At 46.6% G+C, this 17,749-nt stretch overlaps 1 protein-coding gene across 1 annotated transcript in view; it reads left to right on the top strand.

The window, feature by feature from the left end:
• LOC100119453 (zwei Ig domain protein zig-8) overlaps positions 1–17,749 on the top strand; it is a 236,268-nt gene that overhangs the window by 141,793 nt on the left and 76,726 nt on the right. The window lies entirely within an intron of this gene.

The following is a 17,749-nucleotide window of genomic DNA, read 5'->3' as shown; positions in this document are numbered from 1 at the left end:
GACTTGATGTGATTTCGTTCTGTGACCATTGCGGCTTTTCGTCCCTTTCATATTTCTTTAGTTTCTTTAGCGAGTCTATAATGAAACGTGTACACGCGAAAGCTGCGAGTTACTATACGTAAAATTGAAAGTTGCTTGTATGCACACTTTTTCTAAGAATCGTTTACGGAGCAAACTGTTAAATAAACAATAATTGTCTCTGAAAATCATAATTGTTGCCGTATCATTCTCAAAGCAGAAGCTTTATTTCTATACACACTCGATATTTCCCAGCGAAGATGAATCGTCCAAGACGTTTTCGATCAATAAAAACGCGCGGTTTTAAATTCTTTCACATACTTCCGTGACCTCTCGAAGAAAAATTACGAATTTCATTTGCAGCTATAGGGAGGAGGGAGAAGAACTCCAGACCCATGCCCACATCCCAGCCTGACAATATGAAAGGGAGAGAATCCATAGCCAGAAGGCAGAGAGGGAAAATATTTGCCGCCCGCGAAGTTGTGCTACAGCAATATAGTCGGGAAAGTATCTCTACACGAGCGAAAATTTGCCGGGCGGATCGGCTCCGCGGAAAATCAAGGGTGATAAAAAATGAATATCAGTAGACCGTTTGTTCTCTAGCCGAACAGAATAAAAAGACCAGCGAGCGATGCAGCACAAAAGCCATAAATCAGGGGCAGCGAGGCGGCACTTTAAAGATTCAATTTAGTGCCTCGACGAGCTCCCGCAGTTAATTAATCTTCATAATCCGTGGACTATAGCCGCTCATAGTCGAGGAGGATCCGTCTATCTATATTCACCCTCTCATTCCCCCCACACTGACTAGCGCCGCTGCTGCTGCTGCCCTGTTTTTTGTCGGCTTTCCGAAAGGAAGAATAAGCTGAGTCTAGTCGGAGTAGAGGATCTGCTTATCGCTTGTACGATGGACCCTCGAGGGCGGGAGAATCGAGTATACTCTTTGAGCTGAATATTTTGTCGAAATTGGCCTGGAGTTGCAATTATGAAGGCTGCGCGGATTTTTCATTCACGAGATAATTTTGTGGAAAGAAATCGTAAAACATCAAAACCCATAATACGTGCTTGTAGGAATATCTTTGTGAATTTATGAATTTCCAAGAAATAACGCAGAGGATTTTGCTTGTAATTTTTCGCTTTCATACTTTATATCGGAAAAGTTTCGGAATCTTTTGTAGCGTATAATTCAAGGTAAAATTTCAAGGGAAAAGACTGAATTATGTTTATACGTTTTTAAAATCACGGTAACGACCCGTTCTCGTCTTTCAAAGGCGAGAGAGAATCCAATTCTCCTTCAATGAGCAAATTCGAAAAAATACCCGCCCTCTACGCTTTTCACTTGGAAATTCCATCGCGATATCAAACGTCTCTCACTTTCTCCTTCTCTTTTTTTCGCGACGCTCTCGCGTGGCTTTATTGTCAAATAGATTTTCCAGGTAAATTGACACTTGACTTTGTATCTCTTCCTGCAGTTTGAGATAGAGAGGGGGAGGTAGAAGGAAAAGTGTCTCGCTAGAAAAGAGGATGAGTAGTCTTGCCGTCGACAGCGACGACGCTTTCCTCTCTTGCGCGCCTCGATCTTTCTACTCTCTCGGAACATGTTTGCTTCCTACCGTATTCATACTTTTTTGCTTTTCCCGCGCTCGGTACTTCTCGCTTCGCGCGCGCGATTCAATTTACTTTTCAACGCGGGCGAGCTATCGTTAGGAGGTCCGCGACAATTTGGCAAATCGCTTAGCGGAGAAAAGTTCATATTTGCAAAAGGTACACACGTGTGTGTACGTACGAGGCACAGCAAGGAAAACTTGTCGCCGAGCTCGGAAAATTTCGAGGGCGAGAAAGTCGTCGCGGGTTTCCGATTATCGGATCCTATTTTTCGCGCGCGCGCGGGTGTAAACACGCAAAAGTATTTTATTCCTCCGCTCATCGGACTTCTTCGCCGAAAAGGGGGTCAAGCTTGTTTTTTTCGAAAGCTTTTAATTCGCAGGGATTTTTTGAATATTAAGAAAGTTTCACAAGATGTAAGCCCAATGTATTACGGGACTTGAAGTTTGCGAGGGACATGCGCGTTTTGCAGTCGCGACAGGACGCGCGTGCTCCATATTTGCGATACATCAGAGAGGGCGAGTTTTGAAACTGCGATATTACTTTTGGAAAAGGGAACATTTTTCAGCTGGAGCTTGCAAGAGCTAGCTCGCGGCTTTTAGCACGTTAATAAATTGCACGCACCAGCTTTGAACGTCCTCTCTCCTCCATGCAGCTCTCTCTCAGCTGGAGAATTTTCCGCAGAAATTTAAGAATTTTTCAGATTCTCAGAAAATTTTATTTCAACAAAGGGATATATTTTTGTTATTTAAGAAATTCAAAGCGCACGCGGTATTCCGCTTATTAAAATGCTCGGTTTTTGTTTCCCAAAGATCAGAGAGCGCAAAATAAACAGCGCCGAAATCTCTTTCAACGCGCTTGTATTCCTATTACACGCTTACTTGGAAAACGCGTGTGCGTGATTGCGCGGGTCGGGAATTCGCAGTTTACGAGTTTACAAAATTCAAGCGCGACCCTCCGCTCGCGCACGTAGCAATCAAACGTAAGAGTACAATTCCAGGTCAGCCCAAGCAAACGGACTAGAAAAAAGCAGCAGCAGCAGTGAACGCAAGCTCAAGGCTCCCAATAATTGAACAATCTACTCTATCTGAAACCCAGAAAAAAAACACAAAATCGAGCGCGGAAGAACGAGCTTTATAGCTCTGTACAGGCCTATATACACACACACACACACACACCTCCGCGGTTGGCTCTGCTGACACAGTAAAAAAGACGAAGTGCACACAGGGGGCCGCGACAGATCCACTAGAGAGATGCATAATACAGAGCGCTAAGGCCGTGCGAGAGTTATTCAGAGAGAGAGAGAGAGAGAGAGAGAGAGAGAGAGAGAGAGAGAGAGAGAGAGAGAGAGCGGGCTGCTGTGCTCGCGCGTCAAAACGAATGCTGTGGGCGCCAAAATAAATTCTCCCGTCGGATAAATTATTCAGTCATCGCTTTTCAGCTGGCTCCACACACCGCGCTCGCTCAGAGCCCTCCTGCTCTCTCTCTCTCTCTCTCTCTCTCTCTCTCTCTCTCTTTCTCCCTTCCTCCTCGGCGCCTTTGATAAACGACGATAACAAAGAAAGCGGCAGGAATTCCGGGCCACTGGAGAAAGAGAGATGCAGCGGCGGCAGTAAAAGAGCTACGCGCGAGAGAGGGAGGAAGAGGGGAAGAGAGAGAGAGAGAGAGATAGAGAAAGGGAAACATGTGTATACGGCGGAGGCTGTCGGCTTTAGTGTACCGATAAATTCAGTGGCAGTAGTCCCTTCTTCCCCGCGCTTCGCTTTGTCTCAGAGCGCTCTGAGCGCATGCAGCGGGGTTGGATGTCGTCTCTCTCTCTCTCTCTCTCTCTCTCTCTCTCTCTCTGGGCCGCTGCGCCTTAAATGTGCCGCTGCGCGGAGCCCATATGCACGCCGCACGCGCCGCTGCATAGTTGGGCGACACAAATTTTCCGGGGCTGCAGCGAGCGCGAAGGCTACATATTCCGGGAGAACAAGTCGTCTTGCAGGCGCTCGCGCGTGCTAGAGACCTTCCTCTCGCTGGCTGCAATCCTGCAGCGCGCTCTTACCCCCCCCCCCCTTCGACGCTTGCTTCCATTAAGGGCCTTTGCTACCGGCGAGAACGCTTCGTCTAGTCGCTGCGCAGTTTAAGTTTCGCAGCTGGAAATTCAAGCGAGAGAGATCGCGCTTCATTACACTTTTATATTCGCAGAAAAAGCGCGAACTTTTGCCGATATTCGACGGAGTGACTTTTTGCAAAATTCATCTCTCGGTTATCAAAATGTAGTCGCGCGCGCGCCCACGCCTTCCCCCTCGACAATCGATATCCGGCCGAGAGTGAGTGTAACGAAAAATAGCTCGTACAAAGCGATTACCCGCGAGTATACCGATAAAAAGAAAAAAAACTCTCAGCACGCATCGGTTTCCAAGTTAAAAACCAATCGAAAAAATGATTCCGCTGCCCACGTGTATAGGTCAATATTGTCTCTCCAGGGCTCTATAACCCGCGCAGTCATCGCCGACTATGCGCTCGCGCGGAGCGTTTTATTATTCCATCGGAAAATCGGCAGACGTCGCGCGACACACAATCCTCGCTCACGTTGGCATGTCGTGAGTACGTGTCAGGCTCAAGAGACAAGGCCGCGCGGAAAATAAGAGCGAACACCTCTGTGTTATACGAGGTCGGGCCACGTGCTCGCAGCTTTTTCGTTCAGGCTGCAGTCGACGACTTTATATAGATTTCTCCGCAACGTTAAACGCACGTCACCGCACACACGCATACTCGCGGCCAATCGCATATGTACGTACGGAAACCATTAGCGCTGATCAAAGCCAGAGCGTGTACGCTCCATACGGCTATAACAAAAGCCATTTCGATTATACTCGTTAAAAGCTCGGAGAGAGAGAATGACGGCGGGCGCGAGGGGCTTTGTCATACGCGCGCGGCAGTTCCGGTTTATCGGCTGGATTCCCGAGCGACGTTGCAAGACCGCGCCACGATGATATATCGACCCGGGAGCGGATGCAAGCTTCTAATTAATCGGACAATTTTCATCTCGAGGACGCTGTCGTCGAAAGGCGCCGCACGTGTCGACGACGATGGTGCAGGAGGTGCTCTCGCGGGGCATACGCGACGCCCACGTGCCAATATGCGCTTGCGTAGGCGATCGACTTGATGATCTTTTGCGAGCTCGTGTATAGTGAACGAAATCGAGCTTTTTTTCGCTTTTCGGGAACATAAAGGGTTTTTTTTGATGGATGAAGTTTTATTAGAATATCATCGGGTTTATTTTACTTTCATATGCGGTGGGTGTTTGAATCGATAACGAACTTCGCATATGCAATTTTGCTGTATCAGTATCATTTTTCTCAAACTAGACTTGGCGCAGTGCGCTGCGCGCACTGTAGTAGACTATAATTTCATTAACTTATTAAATGGAATATAAATACTTGATTGATATTTTTAATATTTGTTTTCTATCACGGAAATATATCAAACTTTACAATATATGATTCATTTCGCGCTCATATAAATTTCAAAATTGCCGCGGTTTTGTCGCCAACTTCCTTTTAAAATTTTAAGGTTATGTCTCGAGAGTAGAATGTCTCTAGAATATTATAAATACACAAATTATAATTTGATATGTATAGTATTATATATTATAGTATTATATTACATTTGTAATATTAGAATCAATTTTAGAAATCAAAAACAAATCAAAAAATTCTAACGATACTTTTGACGCATGCGCACTACATGAGCCAATCATATTGACGCATTCTTGGCTTCACTTCATCCGGTCATGACTTTTTTATATCTCAAAAAACGCGCCGTATACCAGACTAACGTCCCACGCCGGGCTACAAATCTTCCCCAGCTCATGAACGTCCGCGAGTGCGTTGATGCCCCGAGCGAAAGAGGGAAAAATTAATTCAAGCCCAAACAGCATCCATTCTCATTTAGCGAAAATCGCTGGGCATAAAATTATCGTTATTTCAGCTTTATGGATGTCGGACGCCTTCATAGCCCAATGAATAAAAGATAGGATCGCGTTTATAAGCTTCTGATGGCCAACATAATAATTTAATAGAACCCTCGCGTCGCTCTCTCAATGATCTCCGTCAGCTATACACTGCACACGCGCATATACTCTCAGCTGATTAAATGCAGATTTGGCACAGTTCGACGGCATACAGCCGCAACGCACCCCGCGCACTTATAACGGCGTCGCGCGTAACTCCTCGTAAAACTTTGAAGCACAAAAACAAAGTAGCAATTCATGACGCGGCGCCGCACTCATCTCAAAGTAAAACTATAGAAATAGTCGCTTCTTTGCCGACCGCCGCGCGCTCTGGGATAAAATGTAATCTCCTCGTAAAAGCGAGCCGAGCAGACGGGGACCGCTGCGCTCAGTGCGCAGTCGCCCGTTAAAAGACCGCGGCTGGAAACAGCGACGATGAGTAAATTTATAAACTTGCGCAGCCCGCTCTTCCTCAGGTTTTATTTTCACTAAAATGCAAAAATTTTAAATCGCGCCGCTAAAAGCTCCCATCGTACTTTCAGAATTTCAGTGAAAAAAAAGGGACGACTCAGTTACACACGTCACCCACGCGATGAGGGAGAGAATCACGCAAACACAGCAGACGGATCGACCGATGTGGAATTAGAAATCGCGCGGGTGCGAGCGCGTTCTATATCCCCGGCCTGTCAATGCTCCCGCGTGCGCTGCAGCTGCAGCGATGCGACGCGTGTCAGCGAAGCTTAGTTTTTCGCGACGAGAGCCGCGCGCTGCAGTCACTGCATTTTAGATTTTTCAATTATACGAATGCAACGGGCCGCCAGATCATAGAGAGAGAGAGAGCGAGAGAGAGAGAGAGAGAGAGAGCTGCGAGATAGAGCTTTTTGATGTGTGCTCAATGAATTGAAAATAATAAAACTGGAAAACGCAGGCCGCTGCAGGAGAGCTTTGAGCTTTGCACTGCTGCTGCGTCGAATAAAGATAGAGAGAGAGAGAGAGAGAGAGAGAGAGAGAGAGAGAGAGAGAGAGAGAGAGAGAGGAAAGAGTCGCTATGCTTTCTCACAGGGACTACGCGCTCGGGCGGATACAATGAGTTGCGCTACAATATTCGAGTGAAAGAGAGAGATGATCTCTCTCAGCAGAAGCCAAAGGAGATGGGCAAATATACAAATATACAGAGAGGGAGAGATCTGGAGCTCAGATCGCGGAGATACGGAACTTTTTTTTGAAAAAAAAGCTTCGCGCTCCACAAAGAGCGAAAGGTGAGAGGTACGCGTATAACTGGGAAAAATACGTGTCGCGCGCCGGGTTTTCACTGAGAGACTCGTGAGAGAGAGAGAGAGAGAGAGAGAGAGAGAGAGAGAGAGAGAGAGAGCTACTGCAGCTGCAGCTGCTGCGCTGTATATTTTGATGCGTGTTTTTAGAGAGGGAGAAGAGTAATGCCGCGGCTAGAGGATGTAAATGCTGTTTTGAATCCTTTGGCCGCGTATACCCCGTATGGTTTACATATACCGGTAACCGAGAGCTCGCTCGCGCATTTACAGCGTTTTTCAGCTAAAAAAGTGCATTTGCATGTGTAAACAGCGCGCTCTCTGCGTTACACTGGATAATAATGGCCATGTTGACGCGCGATATGCCGTGATGTATACGCGCTCGCGAGATTTTCGGATGAATACGCTACCGCGCTTTAACGTTATTTTCAAACACTGAGAGATGTTGATTGAATTACATAGCCGCAGTAGTATACACGCAGTGAGAGAGAGAGAGAGAGAGAGAGAGAGAGAGAGAGAGAGAGTATCGCTCGACCGCATCCGAGATTGCCTCGCCTTGGGCTATTCTCCGTCTTGTTCTCGAGTGGTCGAGATGGTTGGTCTAGGTTACCGCTGATTTTTGTTTGTTCCCTCATTATATGATACTGCACAGGATAGCGCGTAAGAGTAGTCAAAAAAGATCAGCCCTCATTTAACAAATCAAACAGAAAGCAACGAATCGCGCTTATACCCTTGTCAAATGTAGATAACAGCGCACGCGTATAATGCATTCGATATGAGAGCGCACATATCGGAGTAAATATTTAACGCAACGCCTGCTCCCAATGACGAGCAAATCATCGCGGCAACCACCAGCCGATGATTCTCGACGATTTTGTTTCGCTCTCGCGTGCCCCTATTTATATCCTTTTTAAAAATTCCATTTTACACATCGCCGAATCACACAAAGCGAACGCAAATACTCGCGCGCGAATTAAAACACGCTAATACGTGGGCTACGCGCTCGAGCGCACTGATGTCGCTCTCTCTTTAATCGACGATCGCGCGGGGAAAAACGCTTCAAAGATTGCGAGCGCGAACAATGTTATAGAGAAAAAGTCTAACGAGCTGTGTGCACGACTTGGCTCGCACCGAAAATCCAATTCGTTATTATTGTATTGCGGTGCGCACTTTTTTCCCCGGCGAATTTTCGCCTCTACTGTCCGCCCGCGCGGAAGGTGATTCCGCGAAGCACAGAGGGAAATAGGAGAGGGTGGAAGCAAAAATAAAGAAACGGTGAGAGCGAACGCGAATAAACGAGGAAATAGTCGCGTGCGACATTCTCTTTTTTCTATCGGATTGATACAGGGAGAAAGGACGTTTCGCGTGATGTTGTGAATGCGAAAGGTGTTGCAGAATGTTGCTGAGGATGAATCTTATAGATTTTTTATTTTTTCGATTAATTTGTGCGTGGAATTATGCTACAGGGAATTTAATAACCCTGTGTGCCGTTATTATTATTCGTCAGTAACTCTGATGGCACGTTTTTTCTTTTTTTACTTCAATTAAAATTTAATCACGGGAATAAATGAAAGAATATGATATTATGAAGTAATATTCGATCCGCGTTATTTATTGTATTGAAGCGATTATTGGAGCATTACCAAAGAGAAAGCAACATGATTTCAATGCTTATTTTTTTATTATTCATTTATTTATTTATTTGTTGAGTAAATAGAGTACGGTTACGCAAAGTATTTTAATACCCAAACGAAAATGCAAAAAGCGGAATACTCGACATTTAATTCAAATCGCGCTCGCTGAAAAAAACGAAATAAATATGTGAAATGCTAAGCTGAAAATTCCGATGAAGCTTCCTGACACGCGTTCGCAACTAAAAATTCTCGTCATTTAATTTTGCACTTGTTGTCGATATTTTTCATTTCCAATCTGAAATATTGATGTTGCATCGTCGACAACCTAATCTCTTTTTACATGTTCGCTGTCCAAATGTCTCTACGAGTGATGAATCATACGCGTAGCCTTGCGCGAGAAAAAAATTTACCAGCTCCTGACGCTTCTCTGATGATTCCAAAAACAAGAATAACACACATCGTCTTCTCCAACTCGTGGAATTTCAGGAGGCTGCATGTGAAAAATCACGGTGCACGTTTGTTTGACCTCGTTTCCGCGAAACTTTCTATAGAAATCGCATAGTTCAGCAACAATAACGCTACATTTTTTCACGCGCGAAACTTCTCTTCCTCTGTCGTAAATTTTTGACGTCTGAAATTGCGAGAACGGCGTTGAAAGGGATTTCCACGAAGCGCCACCAACAGCGCATCTCTATACACTATACCGAATTTTTTCCCCGCACACGCCCTCGTCGCTCGTGTTTGCTTCTGCGTATAACGTACACGAAACAATCGTGCAAATAATACCTCATTAAGTCCTCCTCTACGTGCGCTTCATATCCCTGCGTTGTCCCGCGCGCAAACAAGACCGCATCGGCGGAGAGATAACCACGAGGGATATTAAAAACCAGCCGCGACTCCCAGGAGGCCGCGGCCCGGCATCGAATTCCACCCCCGCAAAAAGCACCCGCGGCCTCGAAGAAATTTTCATTTTAATTGGCAGATCCCGGAGCATCGGCCTGACCGAATATAAAAAACTTCCGCGAGCTAGAAATCGAGCGAATAATACTGCTGGCGAATGAAACAAACGAGGACGCTTCTATACGAGCTCGCAGTATATATAGGAAAAGGGTGCGGGGCGCAGGTAGCTCGTAAAAAAAGCTGAAGCCTCTCTTTCTCTCCCGCTCGGACATTCTCCCGGCGCAGTGCACGGAATGCGGTAATTGAACCATGCCGGGAAAGAATGCTGAAAGTATCGATCGCGCGTTCCCGCACGTTCAGGGTTCATCATCGACTCTGCAGCCCCGCGCGCGTCATCGCCGCGAACTTTCGTCGCCGGCTTTTTTTCTCCCAGCAGCAGCCGGAAAATCACATCCTGAAAAAAGCGATCGTTAAGGGTATAGCTATAGCTGATGGCCAGACGCAATAAATACGCGGAAGGCGATACGCTTGTTGCGCGAGCTATAGTGTATGTATATGTATATGTATACGTAGGCTGACGAAAAAAAAGAGAAGCCGGGCATATAGGTACGAATGTTCGGCGCCGTAACAATGGGATCTTTTGTCCGAGTTTTTCTCGTTCGGCTCTCGGAGATCGCTATTTTGTTGTGTGTAGGGCCATCGTATTGTATCGGAGTGTTTGCTCCGGCTCGTTGTAAATTAGGAGGAATATTTTGAGCGCGTTGGGTCGAAGTTTAGAGGTGCTATATAGAGGGTCGTCGCGCGCGCTGTGTATTGTGGCGATGGGCTTTTTTTGTTCGCGGCAGATTGAGCTCTTTTTTGGGGCGGGTTAGATTACGTGAGTTGCGGCGGCACTGTTATGGGTTGCGGACGAGGGATCTGCGTGTGACTCTGGCTGTGTTATACTTTAGACTCTGGCAGAAATCTCTCTCTATACTGCAGGCGTATATTTTTGTATTTCCAAGTGAAATGATGGCGGACGGAAAATTTTATGGATTTTATTACCCCGAGAGCGAGATGTCTGCCGGAGATAGAAAGGGGCTGATATTTATATCCGGATTTATGGATATATCTCTACCAAAAAGACCAATAAATCATATGTCTGTTTCAGGTGAGGTTCATTCGCTGCGAATATACCGTGTGTGTTCCTAGAGTATGCGTAAGTTGGAATAATCAATTATATAAATTAAATTAATATGGCGAATAATCGAACACGCGCTCGAATCTCGCACCAGTGCGTATAGTGCAAACAGCAGACGAAAAAGAAAAAATATTGTAGCGCGTCGACGCCAGAATCCAATTCAGCTTCAGCCGCGTGTGTTGTAATTCGAGATTCGACCTAGAAACGCGCACGCCAAAAGCGGAATAGTAGAGAGACAGAGTGAGAGAGAGAGAGAGAGATAGAGAGAGAGAGAGAGAGAGAGCGAACAACGGGAACGTTCGTATAATAAAAAGAATCATAGCGAGATCCGCTCATCTTTCCCGCGTCATCCATAGTGCCGCCGTTCTCTCTTCTCGCGCAGATTTTTGTTGTGTCCCATACATAGCGCACCGCAAATTAGGCTGGCCGAAGTGCCTACTTATTAGGCCGGCCGGGCGCTTTTGTGCCTGTGATTAGGGCCGATCCTGCAGCGTACTCCGCACTCGTCGCATCTCCCCCCCCCCCCGCCGACTCTCTGTAATTAGCTTCGCGCGATGCCTGTGAATGATGCGCGCGCGGATCAAACCAGAACACGCGCGCGAGCTTGAACTTTGACCCTACGGAGAGGGGGGAAGTATCACCGCGCGAGTCGTGTTTATTTTTCCCCGCGAGCGCTCTTCTTCGCTTTTGTTTTCGCGCGTTCAATGGAGGGTAGTGAGTAGCTATAGATACGCGCGCGGTCTAATTAGACTCGCGCAAGCTCTATAGGATTCGCTCGCTCGGTAATGAGCTTGCGCGCTTATGTATACTAATTAAAAAATCACTCCTCTCTCGCGGCGCGCTTTCGATTGTATTCGCGAAGAATGCGAGCTTTTATTCGCGCAGATATTTTTATGTTTCGCTGTCGATGATTAAAGAGACTTTTCACGAATTGTTCTCCCCAGCGTGAATTACATCATTTCGCGAGTACAAAAAAAACGAGCCTTTTCACGCTACATTTCGTTGAATAACATTCGAATTGGAGCTGAATATTTGATGTGCCATTGATTATTTGTTTCGTTAACGAAGAAAGAGAGAGATAGAGAGAGAGAGAGAGAGAGAGAGAGAGAGAGAGAACGAAATTCACTGGTATGCGATGCGTTCACGAGTTTTGAATTCGGATTTCCACTGATGCGTTCGTGGAACGGGGGCAAACCGTTCACACACACGTATCCAAAGCTGTTGTTCTTTCTCTCGCTTACTAAAATAGAGCATGGAGTTGACTTTATTCACATTCCTCAAAATCTCTCGCATACATCAGAAATAGCGCTGGAAATCTCTCTATGCGCGATGACTCTCAAGCAACAATAATACACTTCCGTATTGAAAACAAGGTCATAAGCGTTGGCAGCGATTCTCAAAGTAATGAATTCGCAATAACGCTCGCGCAACATCCTTACAAATGCTGTCGATCGATGATCGATGAATATGAATTCGCAACGTCTCTACTATATACTCTCAAGTCGCGCAACGATGAGAGAAGAAATGCATATATATCGAGAACAGAGCACAGGTAGGAAAGAATATACTCGAGAAAGAGAAAGAAGAACGTCGAAGCTGTGTGTGTATAGGAGTCGCCTCCTCTAGTAAAAAGTTAACTACTCGCCGGACTTTTCTCATTCGGTTCGAGCTGCTGCTGCTTCATTCTTCCTCGCAAAGCATAAAGGAGCAAAGGAACTTTGCGCGAGCTTCCGACCATATCGATAGCTCCGCTCTCTCGCGTTAATACGGAAAGCTGTTTTGCTCCTGCTTGTGTACACAGAGCGGAGAAAGGGGGAGAGAGAGCGCGAGACAAGCGTGTATACGGCCGAGCGAGAGCACCTCGTAAAAATTCCGTTTGCTATTGTTCATTAATAGTGAAAGCTGCGCGCGCCGTGGCTGCGCGATCGTAAAAGAGGCCGGCGCTTTCAGAGCCGCCGCGCTGCGTATACGCGCTCTCCTGCTGGATTATTGAAAAACTTTGCGCCGCATTTTTCGGACGCATTTATACGGCGACGCGCTTCTCTCTACATAACCGTATAGAATACACATTTTCGCTGCAAAGCTCGATGGATCGTTGTTGCCCCCGCGAATGATTATCCGTCAGCTTTCGCAGTCGATCCGATTCTCGAGTTTGCGGGGTCAATTCCGCAAATTAAGTTTTACGCGCCGGCTCGAACGGAGGCGACGTAGGTATAATAAAGTTTTTATCGCCGGCGTTTTTTACAACCACCGACGCCGACGCTGTGGAAAAATATGATTTCGACGCGGCTTCCCGAAGTTTATGTACCAAAAAATAGACTGCAAGTTTAAGCGACTCGGCTCTAACGAGCTGGAATACGCGGCGGGGGCGAAAATTGGCGCGAAGTTTAAACCCTAATCGAGCGGACGCGAGCAATCACGCGAGGTAGCGTAATCGTCGCCGCACCGCAAGTACCCTTACTCGCTAGAACAATGGGCGACTTTGCGTTAAATTCGAAGAATATCGTACGGTGTTATGAAACGTCGTTCTTCGAGCTAAAAGGGTGTACGTCAGTGGCGGTAGGCCAGAGGTATAGGCCATCTATGCCGACGATCGGCGCACACGTGCAATTCGATCCGTCGAACAAACTGCTCTGAACTTTACCTGCAAGCTCGGCTCTATATACTACTGGCTCATCTCAAAGCAAACTTGACGCGCGCGAGCCGATCGGTCGTTGCCTCGGGTGTGTGTGTGCACGCGCGTTTCGGTTATCTATACGGCCATTCGTGGGATGAGACAGAGAGTTTGGCGAGATGTAAAGGCCAGAGAGATAGATGCCGCTGTAGGTTTGCCGTCGATTTTTTATTTGTATGTATACCGATTGCAACTTTGGACTGCACTTGCTTTTCATCTGCGCGAGTGGCTTGCTGTCCAACGGCTGGTTTACGGGAGATAGAGTCTGAATGAGATTTTTATGTTAAAAAACAAAGCATCTCGAAACTATATCTTAAAAATGCTTTTAACGCGAGAGCGAAAGAAAAACTAGTCGATGCAGCAGAAAAATTATTAGATAACCCAGGCGATCGCGCGTGGATAGTGAAATTTTCACTCTCCGAGGATTTTGGCCATACTCGTATGCTCGCAGCCCGTATAAGACTGATGGCCGCACGATACTCACTTCTCTCCCCGTATAACAAATAACATTCTCGTTCGGACAAATCCGGCCAAATCCACGACAGTGTCATTTATTCGCCGGCGGCGCACGGCCCCTCGACAAAGGGATAAGGAAGCGCCGACGCGCGAGCGCGCGAAGAAAGGTGAAATGAAAGGCGGAGGCTGAAACGCTCGTTCCAATAAAAAGGAGCGCCGTATAGTCGTCTGTATCGTTCAATTCTCGCGCGCGTCGATGTTATTGTGTCGGCTCTGGGATATAAGCTACCGCAGCACCAGATGCCTGCGTGTATATTGGAATCAGATGCTTGCGTCGCTATATCGGCGAGAGCAATTGAAAATAGAAGCGGCAGCAGAGTCGTAATTTATCATGCTTATTTTCGTATATGATAATAACGGAGAATATACATTTATTTTCCGCAAAGAGCTCGCTGCGCGCATGCCTTATTCAACAGTACTCTTTCTCTCGCGCGTTGTGCTGAAAAACCGAGGAGAGAAAACGCGTAAGCCTCTTTCACCCCGAAAATTGCCCCTGACCCAGAAAACCAGCTCGCGCGAATCTAAAGCACCGCTTTATACATTCACACACATCCATATCGACGCTTTATACCCCGGCCTGCGTATACAGGCACATATGTGCGGGGGCGCCGCACGTCCGCAAAATACGTTCGCAGCGGCTCATTGTAAAACCGCAGGGCCAAAGCCTCGGAAAAATATGAGCCGCGATCGGCATTACACGATTCCCCTCCGAAACGATCCGCACTGAATAATAGCTGTACAGAAGCTATATAGCAGCGCTAGCTGGGGGTCAAGCGCAAAGTATAGGATTTAAGGTCGCCGCGAATACTGTGTGCGCGAACCGCATTACACACTTCTCGGCGAGCTTTGTGTCCCTGGGAGAAAAGAGAGTTGTAGGTATATACATATACGCGGCGGATATCTTTTATTGAGGAGATACGCCGAGGGACCCGAGTGATTTAGACGCTGAATATTGAATATTCCAATTGTCCATCTTTGCATAATGCCGCACGCGCGCTCCCCTATACACCCGACACCCTCGCGCTCCTTCCTTCCCGCACACTTCCACGCTCTTTCTTCGCGCGCAACGTTGCGCTATAACGCGTATATATACTACACACGCTGTGCCGCTTCCTCACCAAGCTGCGCGAATTGAATGATTGATGAAACAAGCTTTTTTTATGCACACTATCGCCACCTCCCGACCCGGGCATTGAGGTGTCGATCTTTCCCTTTTTTATACGCACACACATCCCTCGTCCTGATGTATTTGGGGAATTTCCCGGGCCGGAATTTTTTCATCAGATAGTTTGAAAAATCTATATATCCTTCGCGAACGGCGAATTTCTCCGAATTCAGTTATTCATCACCGCGCGCAGGATATTACGCACAGCAGCTCAATTAAAGTTGGATTAACCCACGCGCGTGTGAGGGACTCGGGACGACGACGCATTTGAAATTCACCGGAAGGAGCAGGCGGAATCGTTGTTATTTAACGTGGCGAATGAATTTCATTATTTAATCTAATCGTTAAGCTGCGCCATGGCTTAGGTATATTTTTACCGCGACCGATGAATTATGCAAGCTCGTAAAATTAAGCTCGGCAGTTGGATGTGGCTTGGCTTCGTTTGTTGCCGTGCAACTGATAGCGGCGCGCGTGTACGCGTAAAACCACCTGTGCTTATTTATAATTCAGGCTGCAATTTGCGTTGATCTTATCGGCCTTTTCTCCCGCCGTGCGTTCTTTCCCTGTATGTGCCTGGCGGCCAGGATATGGCTACATTTGAAAAACAGTTTTACTGCTTCGCGACGCTCAGGTGTATATAGCTTGTAAAAAGTCCAGTGACACGTTCCTTATCGACGTTGTAATTCAGGTAGGATTTAATATTTATTTGCGCGTGTACTTTCGCGTATAGAATAGTGTACGAGAGACTTTGCATCAGCTGTAACATTATTCCCGCTAGAATCTGCACGAATCGCGTCATAACTTTCGATTATACGCCGAATCTGCGATGCCCCACTGATGGAATTCCGTCTATGTATGTACATATATCGAGCTACGGATATTCTCGAAAATACGCCGATAGGCGCGTATTTCCAGCAATGGTTAAATTCGCGACGTTCTTCAGTTCGTTAATAATCGAATCGTGACGCCGGGCGAGCTCGCATAACCGTAAAATGAATATCCGCAGGCTCGCGCGCGACTAATGAATCCGGCTCTCAAATGCGAAAAAACCCGTCAAATTTTTTTCCCCCTTTTTTCGAAATATCGAAGCACTGCTTGAAAAATAAAATTATTTTTATACAACGTGTATAATCACCGAGCGTACGTTTTCCAGAGGCCGATTCGAGAGAACGTCAGGACGGAAAAGCTGACGCTGTATCGAGCGCGAAGTACTTTTTCCAATCATTTCGCGTCGCGCGCCGACTAACTTACTCTCCGAAGCTGCAGCCGCGGGCTTCGTCGCAAATGAATTTAGCTCCATCAACGTTATATAGAGAAAAAAGAGAAGAAATTCATTTCCTACACGACTCGTGCACTTTTTCAATATTCGCGGCAATTTCATTCCTAGCCGCACGGTACGCATGAAAAAACCGCGAGAGCGTCGCGCCTCTTCTGTATACGCGAATAACACACGTCGATACTCGGCGACGGCCAATTTATATTCAGCCCGGCGTGTTTACTTTCGCGCCGAGCGTTATCGCCGCCCGCGATTCGCGTCGATGTGTGTGTGGGGGGTATGTATGTGTATAGCGCAAAGAATCGCCGGGCACATCAGCGTTACATTTCAATGCGGGCGGAGAAGTGCTGTATCGATGTATAATACTGCGAGGCTTGCATTATGCGCGCCCAGAAAAAAATGAATACTCATTTTCGATATCCGAAAGAACGCGCGCGTCGAGGTCACGGGAGAGAGTGTATATATATGTGTGTATACAATGCCGCGTTGACGCGCACGGTTATGCGGTCGGGAAGATATTTCGTGCTCGCTGCGCTGCAGTTTTCCGCCCGAGTTTTTGAAATAGTTGAGGAGAATTTTCGTGGAGCATATATTGAACCCCCATTCTTGGATGTGAAAAGCTTCGAGAATCTTGGAATACCTGCGGTGTTTAGATATTTTCATTTGAAATTTGCTCTGTATCTACGACGATTTTGAATCATTACTATCGACTCGAGTTTTCTATTTTATCAAATTTTTAAGAGTAGAATTTCAACCTTGACGAGCAAAATATAAGAGAAGATAAATTACGCGCACGTATGAGGAGAATGAAATGGCCGGCTACTGCTGAAGCTTTTAATGGTTAAAATATCGACTAGCTCCTCTGGCGAAAGCGAGTCTCTGCCGCAAAAGCAGCGCGACATTGTTCATGCTCTTTAAGAGCATCAGATCGCGCAACGACGACAAATTTATTCCCTTTGACGAAATCGGGAGCATCGGCTTGTTTCCGGCCTTTTGCCGAACAATACCGACACTTGGCAGAAAACCGGCAAAGTTTTTCGCTGAAAGAGATTTTTCGATACCGCTCACATGGGGGGAGGGGGCTTTTGCTCTCCCCCTCTATCTCTTTGATAGTGAAGCTCCTCTCGCGCTCAACGAATGTTTTATATTCCGCGTGTAAAAAACAAATGAGCCTTTGAAAAGTCAAATAAAGCGAGCTGCCGCTTTCGTACATATACGCGCTTCCGCCACGGCGTGCATATCGATAAAAAGACTTCAATTATATCCTTATTTCATTTTTTCCACTTCGCGTCGTCCTTTTCCTTTGAAAAATTTTATTTTCATTCACGCGCTCGTTTAATCGAATAAAGCGCGTGGGCCGCGAAAAGATTATGAATTATGCGCGCCGTAGGTACTCGCGCTGGAATTTCTCCCATACAAATAATATATCATGACAACAATTAGAACTTGTAACTCTCTCTCTCTCTCTCCCTTTCTCTTTCTCTCTCGCTCGTGCTCATGCGGGGGCCGCTCTCTC

This window comes from Nasonia vitripennis, chromosome 2 (genome assembly GCF_009193385.2).
Source record: "Nasonia vitripennis strain AsymCx chromosome 2, Nvit_psr_1.1, whole genome shotgun sequence".
In the NCBI taxonomy this organism is placed as follows: Eukaryota; Metazoa; Arthropoda; class Insecta; order Hymenoptera; family Pteromalidae; genus Nasonia; species Nasonia vitripennis.
Note: the sequence above shows the minus strand (reverse complement) of the source record. Positions and strands in the feature narration are given on the sequence as shown.